At 44.4% G+C, this 16,970-nt stretch overlaps 1 protein-coding gene across 1 annotated transcript in view; it reads right to left on the bottom strand.

Annotated features, from left to right (window-relative positions):
* The window catches only part of LOC147748319 (ultra-long-chain fatty acid omega-hydroxylase-like), a 243,271-nt gene that overhangs the window by 202,756 nt on the left and 23,545 nt on the right, over positions 1–16,970 (bottom strand). The gene's annotated exons all lie outside the window — the stretch shown is intronic.

Genomic DNA, 16,970 nt, shown 5'->3' with positions numbered 1-16,970 from the left:
TTAAGTGGAATTTCAATCTCCTCGAAAGGAGCGTACTCTTCTCTATTTTGTAATAGTGAAACTCTTTTGTTATAGCGTTTACCGCTGGAAAGTTTATCCATGAATAGAATACCTCTGTCTGCCGATATTCGTGAGCCTCTATCACGAAAATTACTGTACCACCTTGAGGTGTCAGTCCGTTTTCTATAAGTTTTAATGTTATAGATCTTCTTAAATGTGCCGGGATGATTACTGCACCCGGTACCATATCGTCGGAATCCTGCTGAGTTGCATTTACTGCGGCCCCAGTGGTTCCATTATTTTCTCCTGGCATTGTTAAAATGCAAGGTTTGCAGAGTAGGTCTCCAAGGAGACAAAGATTAGGTGCACAATATTTTGGAACACTGTATCCTTCAACGTTAAATAAACCAGAGCTTTACATAGGAATCTCTTCCTACTAAGGTCGGGCGGATTTTAACCTTTCACCCACTCCAGACGTCTATTGGAGTATTTACGGGAGAAAGGGGTCTGTGTGAAATATGCACGACTGAGTTACTCTAACGTCTTGCGTTAGTTTATCGCCTTACCAAACGTTGGGCGCCATGTAGTGTAGTTCCTAGTTTCCCACTAGGCCCTGCGCATTGGAATAACATAACATCCCCCAGCTCGAGTTAACATCCCCCAGCTCGAGACTGCTATACACGTTAAGTGCACTACGTTAGCCGTTCAAATTCTAAGGCTAACAGTTGAACATGGTTTACGAGCTTGCAATGGCCGCCTTCCATCTGACCTATCCAAACAACCAACCTTTGTAAAATCTGTAAGTAGGCTTGATTTTATTCTTGTATCACTAAGCATCTGGCACTTTATGATGGACTTCAGAGTATCTAACAGGGTTGAGAGTGACCATTTTCCCCTGGAACTGCACATTGAAGCACGTATGTTTAGTGATTCTATGCCCACTGAAGTTGCAGATGCTCCATGCGAATCTGTTCACGTTAATAATAATAGACGTGCTCTAAAATGGCCGCATCTACTATCAGATGGCACAGCTCTTGCAGCTGTTTATTCTCTCTTTGATTCAACCTTCAGCCCCATAGTTGGCACTCCCCTCCTATCTGAGAACTATGCACATTTTGTTGAATTACACAAAACCTTCTTTGACCAACTCAAGATTCACATGTCTAAAATGCCAAAGAAGAACCAGCAAAATATAAGGATGGGCTGCCATGGGAAGCTTTGGTTTAATCGCTTGTGTAAGATGGCCAAAAGGAGTCTTCTAACTGCAATAAAAGAGGGCTCCAAATTGGATGTCAAACTTGCAAGGGAAGAATACAAGCACGTCTTAAAGGATTCCAAAAAAGCATGGGAAGAGCTTCTTTGGGCAGATATGCTGGCTGCTGCCAAAACAAACGACAATGTTGGCTTTTGGAGGTTGGTTGCTAATGGGGGGCATGCAGGAAGAGCAGTTAATGACACTTTCTTGGATGAACTAACATGGGTAGACCACTTCACATCCCTGTACAAACAATATGATAGTGCTGCTGCTGAGAACACTTGGTCACCTCCACCCCCTGAATGCCTTGATTTTACCTTGGAAGAAACCATGAAGGCAATTAACGACTTAAAAAGCAGTAAAGCCCCCGGTCCGGACAAAATACCTGGCGACCTTTACAAACATGCAATCGAAGTCTGGGCTCCTTATATTAATTATCTATTTAATGTTTTATCTATTGATTGCTCCTTTCCTGAAAGCTGGCGTGCAGCAGAAGTTGTGCTAATTTTTAAAAAGGGTAGTAAATCTGATCCCTCTAATTATAGACCCATTAGCTTAATGGACACCCTGCAGAAACTCTATGCCAAACACTTATTATTTAGAATGAACGATTGGCTGGAGGAGTCAAAAATATTCACTAAATTTCAGGCAGGCTTTAGGTCTAAGACCAGTACACTAGACCAGGTCTTCAGATTCTGTTGTATTTATTGGAAGTACGTACATATTAGGAAGGGTCATTTGTATGTGGCGTTTGTTGACCTTAGAGCTGCATTTGATCTTGTTCCTAGAAAATTGCTCTGGAGTTCCTTAAACAAAGCCGGGATGCCAGGGTGCCTGTTAAGCCAGATAATTGAGTTACATGCTAGAAACCATGCCAACATTAGATGGGGACCAAATGGCGAACTGTCCCGCGATATTCCAATCGAGCGCGGAGTTCGTCAGGGTTGTGTCCTGGCCCCCACTCTATTTTCCATATTTGTTAATGATGTTCCTGAACATTTAAATGCCTGTAACAACGATTCACCTCAGCTGAATGGAGAGAGAGTACCTGCGTTGCTCTTCGCAGATGATACCATCCTCATCTCCCAGACTAAGAGGGGCCTCCAGATACTCTTAAACTCATTCAGTGGTTACTGTGAAAAAAAAGGCCTGGAAATAAACACTAACAAAACTAAATGTATGGCATTAAACCCTAGCAGACCAGATAGAGGGATTTTAACTCTTAATGGACAAACTCTTGGGGTCGTTGATAACTTTTCTTACTTGGGGGTGGTAATTGACTCAAAGTTAACATGGAAGGCCCAACTTGAGAAGAGTAGGGTGGTATATGCTCAAAATGTAAAACCCATTATGAGTAAATTGAATGCCAGTGTAAGTAAGAGTGCAACACCTGCTCTTGAACTCTTCAAATTTAAAATCCAATCTGCCACTCTATACGGGGCTGAAATATGGGGTCCCTGGGCCAGAGAGTGTTTCCAAGGATTGGATAATAAATTCATGAGATCTATCGTAAGAGTTCCTACTAGCACCCCCCTAATTCCCCTCCAATTTGACCTAAATTTTAAACGAACTGATCATTTTACAATTCTAAGACCTTTGATGCTCTGGATTAGAGTTTGGTCCACCCCAGAATTGTTGGACTATAGGAACTGTCTTCAAGAGGTACTAAACCTCGACACTTTTAACTCCATCCCATGGTATGGGCACATACAAAAATGGTTTAGACTGCTGGGGTTGCATTCCTTTTGGGAACACCCGGAGAACCTGCCACCATCTGCAAAAACCATGGTGAAGAGAGTTTTTTGGTCCTATATGAATAACAAGGTTGTATATGAGAGCAGAACTGGTACTTTAATCAATGAATTTTTATTGTTTAAGGTTGAACCTTGTTTTGAAACATTTCTGGATGAAATTGAGCCTTCTGTGGCTAAGACCCTTTACCTGAAATTCAGATACGGGACTCTTATGTTAACTTCTAACCTTGAACGATGGTCAAAGAAAAATGCTGAATGTACCAATGATAACAACAGAATATGTCCTATGTGCTCTGTTTCCTGTTTGGAGAATGAAATTCACATGCTCTTTGTATGTAATGCTTACACAAAAGCACGGAAAAAATGGTTAAAACCTATGTGTGCCCTCCTAGGAACTAGAAGTTGTCATATTGCATATAGGATTGTCAAAACAAATTCTGATCAGTTCATCGTGTTCAGTATTAGCAGGTTTTTAACTTCCGTTTTCTTTATTCGGAAAAAATTGGGTCAAATGCTTTGAAAAATTATGATTGATTCCCCAAAGAGGTATACTATGTGTGCATTTCTGCTGCTAAATTGAATCGTGCTAAATGAAATATTTTTGGTGACCCTTTTTTAAGAAAAATCATATGTATGTTTTTTATGAATTGTTAATTGGAATTCAAATTCTTTTAATTCGTGTATGTACATTCATGTGTCTTTTATGGCTATTTTTGCCGAAATAAAGATTTAAATAATAATAATAAACAGTAGTATCGACGTGGAACTGCGTATATTCCAGGCCTCCACTGACTATGCTAAACTTAATTGGGTGTGTTACCAACTAGCTCAGAGGTCACTGGAAACTTTCTTCTCTGCATGGGAAGTGATCAGCTTCCCTGGCACAGACAAGAAGGGATTCAGCTTTCCAACAACCGTGCAACATGACAACTTTGCTCCTCAGATCAAGAGTCAATCTCTAGGGTCGTGTGAAACAATAGACATGTATTTCACTCAGTTTAGTGCAGTTTACTTTCACGAGATGTAGAGAATAGAGAGACGGGCGTTTGTCAATAAAGGGTTAACATTTATTGAACAGTCTTTCTTCTCGTACAAGAGAAATGTATTGCCACAATTGCAAGACTTGTTATTATACAAAGTACGTACAGTAAGATAAGGATTGCGAAATAGAACTGTAAAAGCATTGATATGGTTTCTTAGCCATACAATGGTTTAAAAGTAATAAAACATATATACAGTCATATATACATTAGGCTAAAATACTCAACTGGTGCTTCTAACTAAGCCTACCCCAGTGTGCCTGACCTAAGCCTAACACGTGGAAGGGGAGTAAGTAAGTAGCTTTAAGTTAAGTTGGTTTTGCCAAGGTTTGCTTCAAGAATTCTCGTCTAAGGGTTTAGTCAACACCATACCTCTGAATAGAATGATGGAAGTCTGGTATTTCCTTCAGGGGGCACTCGATATCCCAGTCACCCGCGAGGGCAGACCGGAAACGCTGGAGCTGGATTTCTCTGCAGGAGAAAGGCAGCGGCTCTTCTTCAGCGCGTCGGGAGGAGGAGGGGGGACAGCGTCCGCGGCAGCTGGAATCTGCTAGGCTCTTCGCAGAGGGACGGCTGTTCAGCTCCTAAGCGTACTGCACCATCGTTCGCGCTTTAGCAGCGATAATGGTATCAGTAGCTTCACCACCAAGGGACAGCAGCAGCAGCGTACTGCCTGCAGCAGCAATGGGATGCACAACAGGGTGCACGGCAGCATACAACAGCACGACAGCTTATTGCTTAAGGCAACGTTGGTAATATTTATACCTGACAGGTGCCGGGTTTGACGCAAGTTTGCTGGACATAAGACGTCAATTAAAGATGTCACTAGGAAGTGATAGTTATCAGTTGCTCATTAGAGTTTCATTACTAATCAAAACACAGCAAGCGGGGATTTCCAGGTTTGCTGAGTTTTTATCTTGTTGAAGAACTCGGAGTGTTAATCTAGGAATATCAGAGAGTGACTTCTGCTCTGTCATTGCACTAATTGGTTGCAAAGGAAGTGGCAGAGAACTATGCTGGAATGTGGCTCTGTTCGTGTGAGGCCAGAGATGACTTTCTGAATATCGCACTTGAACGGTTATGCCAATATAGGGAATAAATGGATATATAGCCGAATAGGGGCATAAGGTCACAGTATCGATCAGGAACCTAGATAAACACGCAACAAGACACTTAAAAATGTCAATGTTCGTTTGTTCAAAAACTTAAATCTCCGAAAGTTCTTCACCGGTTGCTTTGAAATTTTGACACAACGTTCGATTTGATTAAGCGTGTGTTTATATATGCACAACATTGGATTCGAATAAGCGCGTGTCCAATACGTCGCGTGTTTTTAATCAAAAGTCCGAACAGACCCTATCGATTGTGTTGCTGCACAACAACTACAAGGGACACATAGAGATAATAGTCTACATATATTAGGGTGGACTGTTGGAGTCAGGATGGCAGACCGGGAAGTGGGTGGAGGGAGGGGGGAGCAGTTGGTTTACTTTGCAACATTAAGAAAGGACGCAAAGAGACAATAGTCTACAAATATTAGGATGGACAGTTGGTGTCAGGATGGGAGACCGGGAAGTGGAAGGAGGGAGGGGGAGACGTTGGTTCACTTTGCAACATTAAGTAAGGACGCACAGAGAGACAATAGTCTACATATATTAGGATGGACAGTTGGTGTCAGGATGGCAGACCGGGAAGTGGGTGGAGGGAGAGGGGAGGAGTTGGTTCACTTTGCAACATTATCGCGTGTTTATATACACACAACCATGGATTCGAATACGCGTGTGTACAATACACGTTTGTTTTTATCGAAAGGCTGAACAGACCCTATCGATTTGCTTGCTGCGCAACAACTACAAGGGACGCATACACACAATAGTCACAAAAACATATTGTATACCCACAAGCATTGTGAAATTAAACATATTAGAAACGGGTGCTTACTCTTTTCTTTCTCTTCCATTTAACCAGACTGAGCCACAGCAACGCGTGGCCGGGTACAGCTAATAATATTAATAAATATTGAACATTGTTGTCTACCCGTAGGTGCCGTAAGCAGCATGTCAGTTTGGTATTTGATTTTTATACATCCTTACACTTCTGGTTAAGTGTTGAATAAGCTAAACAGAATCCCTAGTTCTGGCTTGGTCTTTTCTCTTCAATTTTCACTGAACAATTTAGGGGCTCCAAGTCCTGCCAATACATAAGTGAAGTGGTCATTTCCTGTTGTAGCCCAAGGACAAGAACTCTCTGAGGATGGCACGCGTTCATTTGTACATTTTTACTGGTCCATATAAATTGCCACAAGAAGAGTGGGATCTTTCAGGTAGGCGATCCAGTCTTCTGGTACCCAAAAAAACTGGGGTCATGCTTAGGAAGCATTGGGGTTCAACCTTAGGAACCTCTCCGTAGCTAGCTGGAGTTCTAGCAATACCATATAGCTCCTCCTGTTCCTGCTCTGCAGTCTGAAACATTGGATAAAGATCTTATTACCAGTGTCCCATAGCCTTGTCCTAAATGAAACATCCCTCCTACTGTCGAGTCATGATTAACTGACATGATAGTTCCAGGCTGCCATGTCATGAAAGTGGCCCCAATATAAGTGGATGTATCCACTGTGTTTAAGTGGGATGAGGTGCAATATATCTCTCTGGGGACCTGTGAAAAAACACACTAGAGAAGCCCCAATAATCTCCTTATACTTTCAGGATATGGGTGGACCAGTTAATATCTTGGATGGGGTGCACCTGGTGAGCCTCTGTACTTTCTAAGAAAGACTCTGAAGATATCTTGGGGAAAGGCAGTCTTGAAAGGGAGGAGGTCACTGTGTTTGGTTAAGACTCTTGACACGAGGGGAGCTGCCAATGACATACTGGGTGTTTGTCTGTGAGGGAAGGTCTAACCAAGAAGCTCTTGGTATGAGTAAAGCTGCTGATTACATCTTGGAGTGGGTTGAATTGGAAAGGGCCCAGTGCTGAATAATAATCTCTTTGCTTGAGCGGAAGCTGTTGATGGAGCCCATGTTTTATGAATAAAAAAAGCAGGGGTTTCTTGTTTGAAACAAAGCTTCCTATGGAAACCCAGGCAGTGCAAACTTCTGAAAATTTGCGCATGTGATTTCAGCAGTGCCAAGAAGAGCGCAGTAGAATATTGCCCTTTAGTTCGAATCACACCATACCAATACCACATAGACATATGGACACATACTTGTTGTAATTGGCTCGGCTGTACATATGCTCTAAACCTGCTAAGGAATATATCCAAACAAGCACTGGCAATGCCAATAGGTCCTGCGCTTTTTCCCGAAAGCAGTGCAGAATTGGCAAAAATAAATGTTTTTAGCTGATCCTGTGCAAGATCAGCAAAAAACAAGAAGGAAAGAAAAAATGTGCAATGACGTGAATGCACATATGCGTCAAAACACTGCTGGCGACCTCATCATTGCGTATACATGCTCATGCATCACCATGCTTACGCACACATAGGGAATTACGCAGGATTTTGTTTTTCTTTCATTTATTGTTCCAAGATAACTGACGCCTTTTTGGAGCAGTAAATAAAAAAATATTTTTGCTTGCAATATAGCAGTTTTGAAAGTGGAGCAGCCCAGCAGCAAATGATAGCTGACGGGCCCCATAAAAATTAAAAAACACAATACTTCAGGTGGGAATGTGGGGCGATGCAGCAACAGAGGAGCAGACGGAGAAAAGTCAATGCGTGGATGGGGACAACAGAAAGTTGGTGGGGAGCAATAGAGAAGCTTGAAATGTAGGGTGAGCAGATACATTTTTTAAAGGGTGGAGCAAACAATTGACGGGGTTGGGGGAGGAGAAAACAATAAGGAATATGTGGGAGAGGATATTTGAGTGGGTGAAGCAGAATACGAAGCAAAGAACAAGAAAACACATGCACTCTCATGGAGTGTTTCATGAAAAAGAAAAAATAGTTTGATGCTTACCGGTTTCACTTTTCACTTCCTGTTCCTGCATTTGTCCTTCCCCTGGTGCATGGCCCCAGTACTTATTTGCTGCTCAGTGTACTTCCACTGCTCGCACTTTCGAAGCAACCTTTTTCTTTTAGTTGCAGCACTCTAAAAAAGTGCATGTCCCGCTTTGTTGTTTACCCCCTCCCAAGCTGTTCTGCATTGATGCTTGCCCCCTTCCTCCCCACATTGTTTCTTACCCACTAGCGCCTGTAGTGGCTCTAGCAGTGGAATAAGAATGCCTTTGCAGCGTCATTGGTGTAGGTTTCCTACTCGAGAGCAGGGGCGGCTCTAGGTTCATGGTGGCCCTGGGCAGGGACGTAAGTAGGGGGCCCCGGAAGAGGGGGTCCGGGTGGGGCAGAGCGCAGAGGCCAGTAAAGAGGGGGGGTCATGGTGTTTGGAAGTTGTATAGAGCCAGAGGCCACCAAATCCCTGCCAGGGGCCCCCACACAAATATGTATCCATCCTCAGAGGATTATTATATTAAGGATATATATTGATGTGGTGGCCCCTGGGATTTGGTGGCCCTGTGCAGGTGCACAGCTTGCACATGCCTAAGGCCGGCCCTGTCGAGAGTGACTCCCAGGGGCAACAAACAGAGATAGCCAATCCAATCTATCATGTTATGGAAATTGGGGGTATTTTTAGGGGCACGTTTATGTTTGAGCAGTTATGCTGTGGGTAGCAGGAATCTCAGGAGCCCCTTAAAGAATCGTGCATTTCACACACCCCTGCTGAGCTCCACCCTTCATTGCTTATCATTTTATAGATGCATCCCATACGCATGATTAAAAGATCCTGCCATGCTGTTGCTCACCATCTTCAAGTCAAGTCAAGTCAAGAGATTTATATAGCGCGCTACATACCCATAGGGTCTCAAGGCGCTTGAGGAAGGGTGGGGGAATTACTTGTCGAATATCCAAGTTTTAAGTTGCTTTCTGAATGCTAGGTGGTTCTGAGTAAGGCGAAGGTGAGTGGGAAGAGAGTTCCAAGTTTTATCTGCCAGGTAGGAGAAGGATCTACCTCCCATGGTGGTTTTGTTGATGCGAGGAACAGTGGCGAGGGCTTGGTTGGAGGATCGTAGCTGACGGGAGGGGGTGTAGAAGGACAGTCGTGTGTTGAGGCATTCGGGTCCAAGTTCGTAAAGTGCTTTGTGTGCGTGGGTTAGGAGGCGGAAAGTAATCCTCTTATTTACGGGGAGCCAGTGGAGGTTTTTCAGGTGACCGGAGATGTGTTTTTTACGCGGGATGTCTAGTATGAGCCTGGCTGAAGTGTTCTGGATGCGTTGGAGTTTTTTCTGGAGTTTTACGGTGGTACCGGCGTATAGGGTGTTTCCGTAGTCCAGGCGGCTCGTGACCAGTGCGTGGGTGACCGTTTTGCGAGTTTCGGTGGGGATCCAGCGAAATGTTTTTTTGAGCATGCGAAGAATGTTGAAGCAAGATGATGAAATGGCGTTGACTTGTCTGGTCATCGAGAGTGAGGAGTCCAGGATGACGCCCAGGTTCCGTGCGTGGTCTGTCGGGATGGGTGCTTTTCCAAGGGCCTCTGGCCACCAAGAGTCATCCCAGGCGGAGGGGGAGGCGCCCAAGATGAGGACCTCTGTTTTGTCCGAGTTCAGCTTCAGACGGCTGTGCCTCATCCACTCTGCTACTTCTCTCATTCCTTCGTGTAAGTTGGTTTTGGCGGTGTTGGGGTCTTTGGTGAGTGAGAGGATCAGTTGAGTGTCGTCAGCGTAGGAGATGATGTTGAGGTTGTGTTGGCGAGCGATGGCCGCAAGTGGGCTCATGTATACGTTGAAGAGGGTGGGGCTAAGAGAAGATCCTTGTGGTACGCCACAGATGACTTCAGTGGCCTCTGACTTGAATGGTGGGAGGCGGACTCTCTGGGTTCTTCCGGTGAGGAACGAGGTGATCCATTCCAGTGCTTTTCCTTGGATTCCGACGTTTCTGAGGCGCTGTAGAAGGGTGCTATGGCAGACTGTATCGAAGGCAGCGGAGAGGTCGAGGAGGATGAGGGCGACTGTGTCTCCGTTGTCCAGTAGAGTTCGAATGTCATCTGTTGCAGCGATGAGTGCGGTCTCAGTGCTGTGCTTGGCTCGGAATCCGGACTGTGAGGAGTCGAGGGATTTGTTGGTTTCGAGGAAGGCGGCGAGCTGGTTGTTGACAGCTTTCTCGATGACTTTGGCCGGGAATGGAAGGAGCGAGATGGGGCGGTAGTTTTGAGTTCGGTGGGGTCAGCTGTGGGTTTTTTCAGAAGGGCGCTGAGTTCTGCGTGTTTCCAGCTTTCCGGGAAGGTGGCGGAGTTGAGGGAGCAGTTGATGACATCTCGGAGGTGTGGTGCTATGATGGAGTCTGCTTTGTTGAAGATGTGGTGAGGGCATGGGTCTGTGGGGGATCCTGAGTGGATGGAGTTCATCAGGCGGATGGTGTCCTCAGTGGAGATTGGGTTCCAGTCATTAAGGATGTTCAAGGGGGGTGAAGGTCCTGCAGAAGGTTGGGTGGGTTGGTCTCCGGGTCGGTTGTCGAAGCTGTTGTGGATGTCTGCGATTTTGTTGTGGAAGAAGGAAGCTAGGGAGTCGCAGAGGGCTTGGGAGGGGGTGATGTCGTTGGAGTTGGCTGATGGGTTGGTAAATTCTTTGACGATGTTGAACAATTCCTTGCTGTTGTGGGCGTTGTTGTCTAGTCGGTCTTTAAATGCGGCTTTCTTGGCAGACCGGATTAGTTGGTGGTGTATGCGGGTGGCGTTTTTGAAGGCGTCCCTGGTGCTGGTGTTTGGGTCTTTTTTCCAGGTTTTCTCGAGGGAGCGACAGAGTTTCTTCGATTTCTTAAGATCATCGTTGAACCAGGAGGCGTTTTTGCTGCCTAGTTTGATTTGACGTTTTTTCAACGGTGCTAGGATGTCGGCGCTGTTGGATAGCCATTGAGTGAGGTTAATGGCTGCTTGGTCGGGGTTTGAGGAGTGGGCGGTGTGACGCAAGCTAAAGTGGCGCAGAAAATTGACGCTTTCTGAAAAGAGGCCTGCTGATGTAAAGCCACACGAGAAAAACTTATTTTGAAAAAGATGAGAAGCCTATAAACTTTTATTGTGAAAAGTTTTTGAAAAGAACTGCAAAAGGCGACTCTGTGGAGAGGTTTGCTATTGTGCCACGAGAAGCTCAGAACGGACAGGCTCAAGGCCAGGATGTGAGTCACGGCATTTTTGTGCACTACATGAACATCTTTGCTACAAAATGTAGCAGCCTAAGGAAGTGCCGCCAGGACTCTGTGCATGAACAATGGCTTTGTGTAAAAGCCCGGACCTGAGGTGGAAGATGTCACAATTTACTGTGGCATGAGGTGGTTCAGCCAATGGAGAGCCAGAATTCAGCTGTTGGAATGTGAAAATAGTAGTTTAGCCTTCGTTTTAGGCTATAAGAATTGGCTCAAGGAGCAGACTTTTTGCCTATGCTTCTTGATTCCAGAGGGTCGTGTTCTGCTGATTGACGAACGCATGTAAGGAAAGGAGACTTTAAAAAGACTTTGTTTTCAGGCGATGAGGGTAGAGACAGGGAATTAGTTAGGGTTTGGAAATGTTCTTTTTCACTTATTTCTGTTAATGATTAATATTTCTTGAAATAAGCTCTCTTTATAAATGCTGAATAAACCTTTCTTTAATGACATTTTCTAATACTTGTTTAATAAAGTTCCAAAGCCTAAGTTTTCATGAATATGTTTGAATATTTTTCCTAAATGACAAGCTGGTCTTTATTGTAGATAGTTTAAACAACATATTAGTTTCATTCGCCTCATGATTCAGCTGCTCTGTTATTTTTATGGGCCTGGTATTGATTGGTAAGTATGGTGGTAGATGGTGACATCATTTATGCAGAATGTTGGTAGGAGCGCTGAATCAGGATCATGCCTAAGAGCGCCATCCAAACAGTTCTTGCGCTTTTAGGAAGTGCACACCACTCTTCCCCCTGCTCTGGCTAGCCCCGCCCACCACTGACTGCAATAGGAATAATAAAATGATATTAACGATAGGTTATTATCCTTTTATTTTTCCTTTTGAGTCTTAGAGGAGGAGCCGCTACTGAAAAATATGCTATGACACAGCCAGTGGTGTTCGCATATGGTATTTCTTTTATTATGGAAGATGAGGGGGGGGGCCTACACGAACAACAGAGGGAAGGCAGATAAATTGATGGGCAAGCAACACGGACAACAACGGAAGGAGGGGGTGGATGGGGGCAAGCAACATAGGCAACAATGGAAGGTGAAGAGTGTTGAAACAAGCAACATGGGCAAAAACAGAAGGGGGTAGGTGGGGACAAGCAACACTGCCCACAATGGAAGGAAGAAGTGTGGGCAAACAACATGTACAACAACGGATGAGGGCAAGGAGACTGATAGTGGAAGGGAGAAGTACATGAGGGAGCCAGCTGAAAAAGATGCACTCGGACAGAGTGCTTAAACACAAAGAAAAAATGTGTGCCTTTCAAAAATGAGGAGTGGAAGGACATAAGTAATTCGGCCGTGCTCAAGCAGAGAGGCAAACACACGTAGAAGAAGGAAGCCAACCGCAAATGACCAATAGGATCAAACAAATGAGAGTGCCATTGAAGCCAACCAATGGTAAGTAATGTGGCATCTATAAGCACACTAATAAGAAAACACGAAGGTCTCCTAGAGACCAGGTGAGATTTAAAAAGATTGGCACAGGAGGGCATGCAGATGTTGGCAACATTTTAATTATTGTACAAATATAATACAAAATGTGCTAACTGTGCACAAAATCAGACATCCATGATTTTTGAGCTGCTGCTAGGGTCCCGCTCCAAAGACATAGCAACACGGTATCTCTTCCCATGCCCTGGATGTGAACTACCTGCCAGAATCTCCTTGCAACTAGGCCATCACCATGAATTGTGAAGAATTTACGTCTGAAATGCAAATATTCCCCTTGGAAAGGTACCCGGTGTAAGTTGGGTGAATGAATCCTTTAGCAAAAAAAAGCTTTTATTTCAACTCTAAAAAGCGTTTTTTATTACATTGGGCCGGATTACGATCTTGGTGGACAGGGTTAGTCAGTCACAAACATGACGGATATCCTGTCTGCCAAATTACAATTCCTTAATATCCGGTGGAACATGTGCTACTGCGGACGGAATATCCGTCATGTTTGTGACGGAGTATCCCATCCGCCAAGATCGTAATCAGGGCCATTGTTATTATCTGGGGCCAGGCAGGTGGCGCAACAGGAACAAAAAGCATGCGCCTCTCTGGCTCTGCCACAATGTGTATTTGTTGCATTCTTGGGTTGACACATTTTATGTATATATGATAAATCTGACTGATTGTATATTTTAATTTGTAGCTATAATATTAAATTAAAGCAGATTTCTGTTGAACTATGGCCACTCCAGTGTAACAATGTAATTACAACATACACAAACTAGTAAAAAGCATCATGTTTAAAGGATGACTCAAAGAGATCACGGCATATATTTAAAAAAGAGAAGGTGATGTGGTTGTTAGACTGGATAATTGTTTAAGGACAATAAACCCAGGCGAAAGGAGGTAGGGAGTTTTCATGTTCCAATTCTGGTTTATGACCTTGAGCCCCGCCTTTAAATCCACCAATCTCCGCCATTTTACCATCTTAGGTAAAATCGTCCCTCTGTGAGAACAAAAACAAGTTCAAATACAACTACATTACATTTGAATGCCTTCCCAAAAATTGGCAACCTTACTCAGAGAACGAAATGACCCCCTCACCTCCTCCAACACACCTGGAGTGTTGTTAAATCGAAGCGTTGGTGTATCCTGCACCCTCAGAATTATCTGAGTGGGTGGTGATTTTCAATTACACTTCAGGTAGTGCAAATTATTCCGCCTTGAAGAGCCCTACATGCATGCCAACCATTTTGAAGCTGGTAAGAGGGAGATTTTGTGGGAAATAAATCGCAGTAATTTATTTTTCCCAATGACTTTGAAAAGAATATTTTAGGCAGGAGACACCTAAAATAATGCCATTTTGAGATTTTAAAAACCGGGCGTCTTCCATCTGAGTCGGGTCTTTTGGTATAGACTTTATTGCCTTTACCACCAATGCACCACAAGAGTCCAGAGTAGTTCCAGCAAGTCCGGGGTCTTGTAAGATTTCAAGATGCATTGTCTACAAATGTTTCATAGTAGATAGCCCAAAAATCAGGTCTGCATCTAGCCCTTTTGGGCGGCTGAGCGTCCAATGGACACCTTTACTCCATGAATTAGGCATCCCTCCTCCAGGTAATATGTAGCAGGGTGCATTGAGATGGGTCTCCCCATAACATAATATTGCAACTCAAGTGTGTTCTTTTATCCAGTCACGTTTGTGCATGCATGTGGGTGGAGTTGAGGGCGTGTGTACTTGTCAAGTAGTTCTCCACCATCTATGAGGCCTCCAGCTAGTCCAAGCATTTTTGCGAAGAGCATGTTATATTCTGGAAATTGAAGTTTCGTTTCCAACTTTGTAAGGCTGAGCTCAAAAATCTCAAGAGTCAGAGTGCTGTTGAATACAAAGCCAGGACTGGCTGAAGGTGTCACACCAGAAATGGAGCTGTTTGCCAGGGGCGCTGTGACTTCCTGGATGTGCCCCTGGTGCCTGGATGCTCAGAGCTCTGCTTGCAGGCCTCTCCTGCCAATCCCGTGACAGAAATGTATGCTGCCTTCAACATGCTGCCAATAAAAGTCCCTGGTTTTGATCAGATTACCTTATTTTTTTACTCACTTCCTAATCTCCTGTTCCTCCTCCGGACCTATGGCCTCATTTTCTGTTGTGATAATAGGATTGGATGTGCACAAAAACCAAGTAGCCCCATTACAGAATTGTCATCCTCAGACGGTCCTGACTTCCAGCTAAAAGGACTTTGCATTCTGGAACTTGAAGTTTACCGTTCACCATTATAAACAAGCATTAGCAAAACCACTAGTTACTGCCTTTGTGAGAGCTATTGGCTTTGCCAATGTCTTTTAGCCATGTTATACTGCGGTGTGGCTGTTGCTTAGCATTGCTCAAAGTTAGTGGCATGACATGGCGCAAAGTAGAGTGCCATAGAGGAGGTGGAGTAGAGTGGTGTAGAGTGACATGGAGTGGAGTAGAGTGGTGTAGAGTGACATGGAGTGGAGTGGCTTCGAGTAGCGTGGAGTGGCGTACAGTGCAGTGGCATAGAGTTGAATGGTGTAGAGTTGAGTGGCGTAGAGTGAAGTGGCATGCAGCAGAGTGGCGTACAGTACAGAAGCATAGAGTAGAGTACATGGAGTAGAGTGGCATAGACTGGAGTGGTGTAGAGTGGCATAGAGTGGAATGGAGTGGTATAGAATAGAGTGGTGAGAGCAGAGTGTCATAGAGTTGAGTGGCGTAGGGTAGAGTGGTGTGGCGTAAAGTGGCATTGTGTGGAGTGCAGTGAAGTGACAAATAGTGGTGCAGACTTGTGCGAGTGGGGTGGTGTTGCATAGAGTGCATAGAGTTGAGTGGCATAGAGCAGAGTGGTGTGAATTTGATTTGTATAGAGCAGAGTGGAGTGGTGTAGAGTAGGGTGGTGTAGAGTAGAGCAGCTTAGAGTTGGGTGAAATAGAATATAGTGGCATGAAGTACAGTGGAGTGCAGTAGAGCGCATTGGCATAGAGTAAAGGGTCACAGAGTAGAGTGGCATTGTGTGGCGTGGCTTAGAGTGTCATAGAGTAGACTGTAATAGAGTAGAGTGGAGTTGCGTACAGTGGTGTCTCGAGGCATAGAGTGGAATGGCGAAGAGTGGCACAGAGTAGAGTAGCATAGAACAGAGTGGTGCAGAGGGGCATAGAGCAGGGTGGGGTGGAGTAGAGTGGTGTGTAGTAGAGTAGCATGGAGTAGAGTGATATAGAGTGGAGAGGCGAAGACTAGAGTGGTGTACGGTAGAGTGGCATAAAGTGCCGTAGAGTGGTTAGCATAGGGTGCCACAGAGTGGTGTAGAGTAGAGTGGACTGGAGTTGCCCATGAGTGGAGTAGACTCACCTGGAATAGAGTGGCATAGAGCTCCCTGGAGTAGAGTGGCATCCATTGGGGTTGAGTGGAGTGGAGTAGAGTGGAGTGGTGAAGAAAAGTATAGAGTAGCATAGAGTAGAGTGGCAAAGAGTGATATGGAGAAGAGTGGTGTAGAGTGGCCCATAGTAGAGTGACATAGAATGGTGTAGAGTAGAGTGGTGTAGAGTGGAGAGGCGTAGAGTACCATAGAGTGCCATTATGTGGAGTGGCATAAACTAGAGTGACGTTGAGTCCAGTGCAGTGGATTGAAGTAGAGTGGCGTACAGTAGGATGACATAGAGTAGAGTGGAATGGTGAACAGTGGAGTGGAGTGGGGTAGAATGATTGGAGTGGAGTAGAGTGGGGTGGCTTACAGTGCAGTGGTGTAGAGTAAAATGGGGAGGAAAAAGCTTTGTCGCCACCACTGTCAAACTCTGAAACACCCTGCCTATCTCCCTAAAAAATAATCCAATCGTCTTAAATTCAGGAAGCACCTAAAAACATGGCTTTACTAATGCACTACTACGGTACTATTTCTGCTGGTATGCTGATTTAAGCGCTTAAAACACCTCTGCTATAAAAATTCTTCATTTCATTGAGTGGAGAAGTGTAGAGTGGCGTTGAGCACCATAGAGTGGCATAGAGAAGTACAGTTGTGAGCGTAAGAAACTAAAGCATCAAAAGAGATGGAACATAGGGCGAAAGCAACATAAATAAGAAGTCATATGCCTGTATTAAAAGTAGGAAAGCACACTGCATGTCCAGGGATAATACTGAAATGCTTATTAAATAAATAAAAAAGGCAAAGAAGAAATACATGTACTTGGTCCAGGCTCTTGGAAGCAGCGAACACAACAAAGGAATTGAAGTATATGGGAGCTAAGCATTTGAAATTGCAAATGAGAAGGACAATGAAAACA

Source organism: Lissotriton vulgaris, chromosome 1_1, assembly GCF_964263255.1.
Source record: "Lissotriton vulgaris chromosome 1_1, aLisVul1.2, whole genome shotgun sequence".
NCBI lineage: Eukaryota > Metazoa > Chordata > Amphibia > Caudata > Salamandridae > Lissotriton > Lissotriton vulgaris.
The sequence above is the reverse complement of the archived record's forward strand: the minus strand, read 5'-3'. Positions and strand labels throughout refer to the sequence as shown.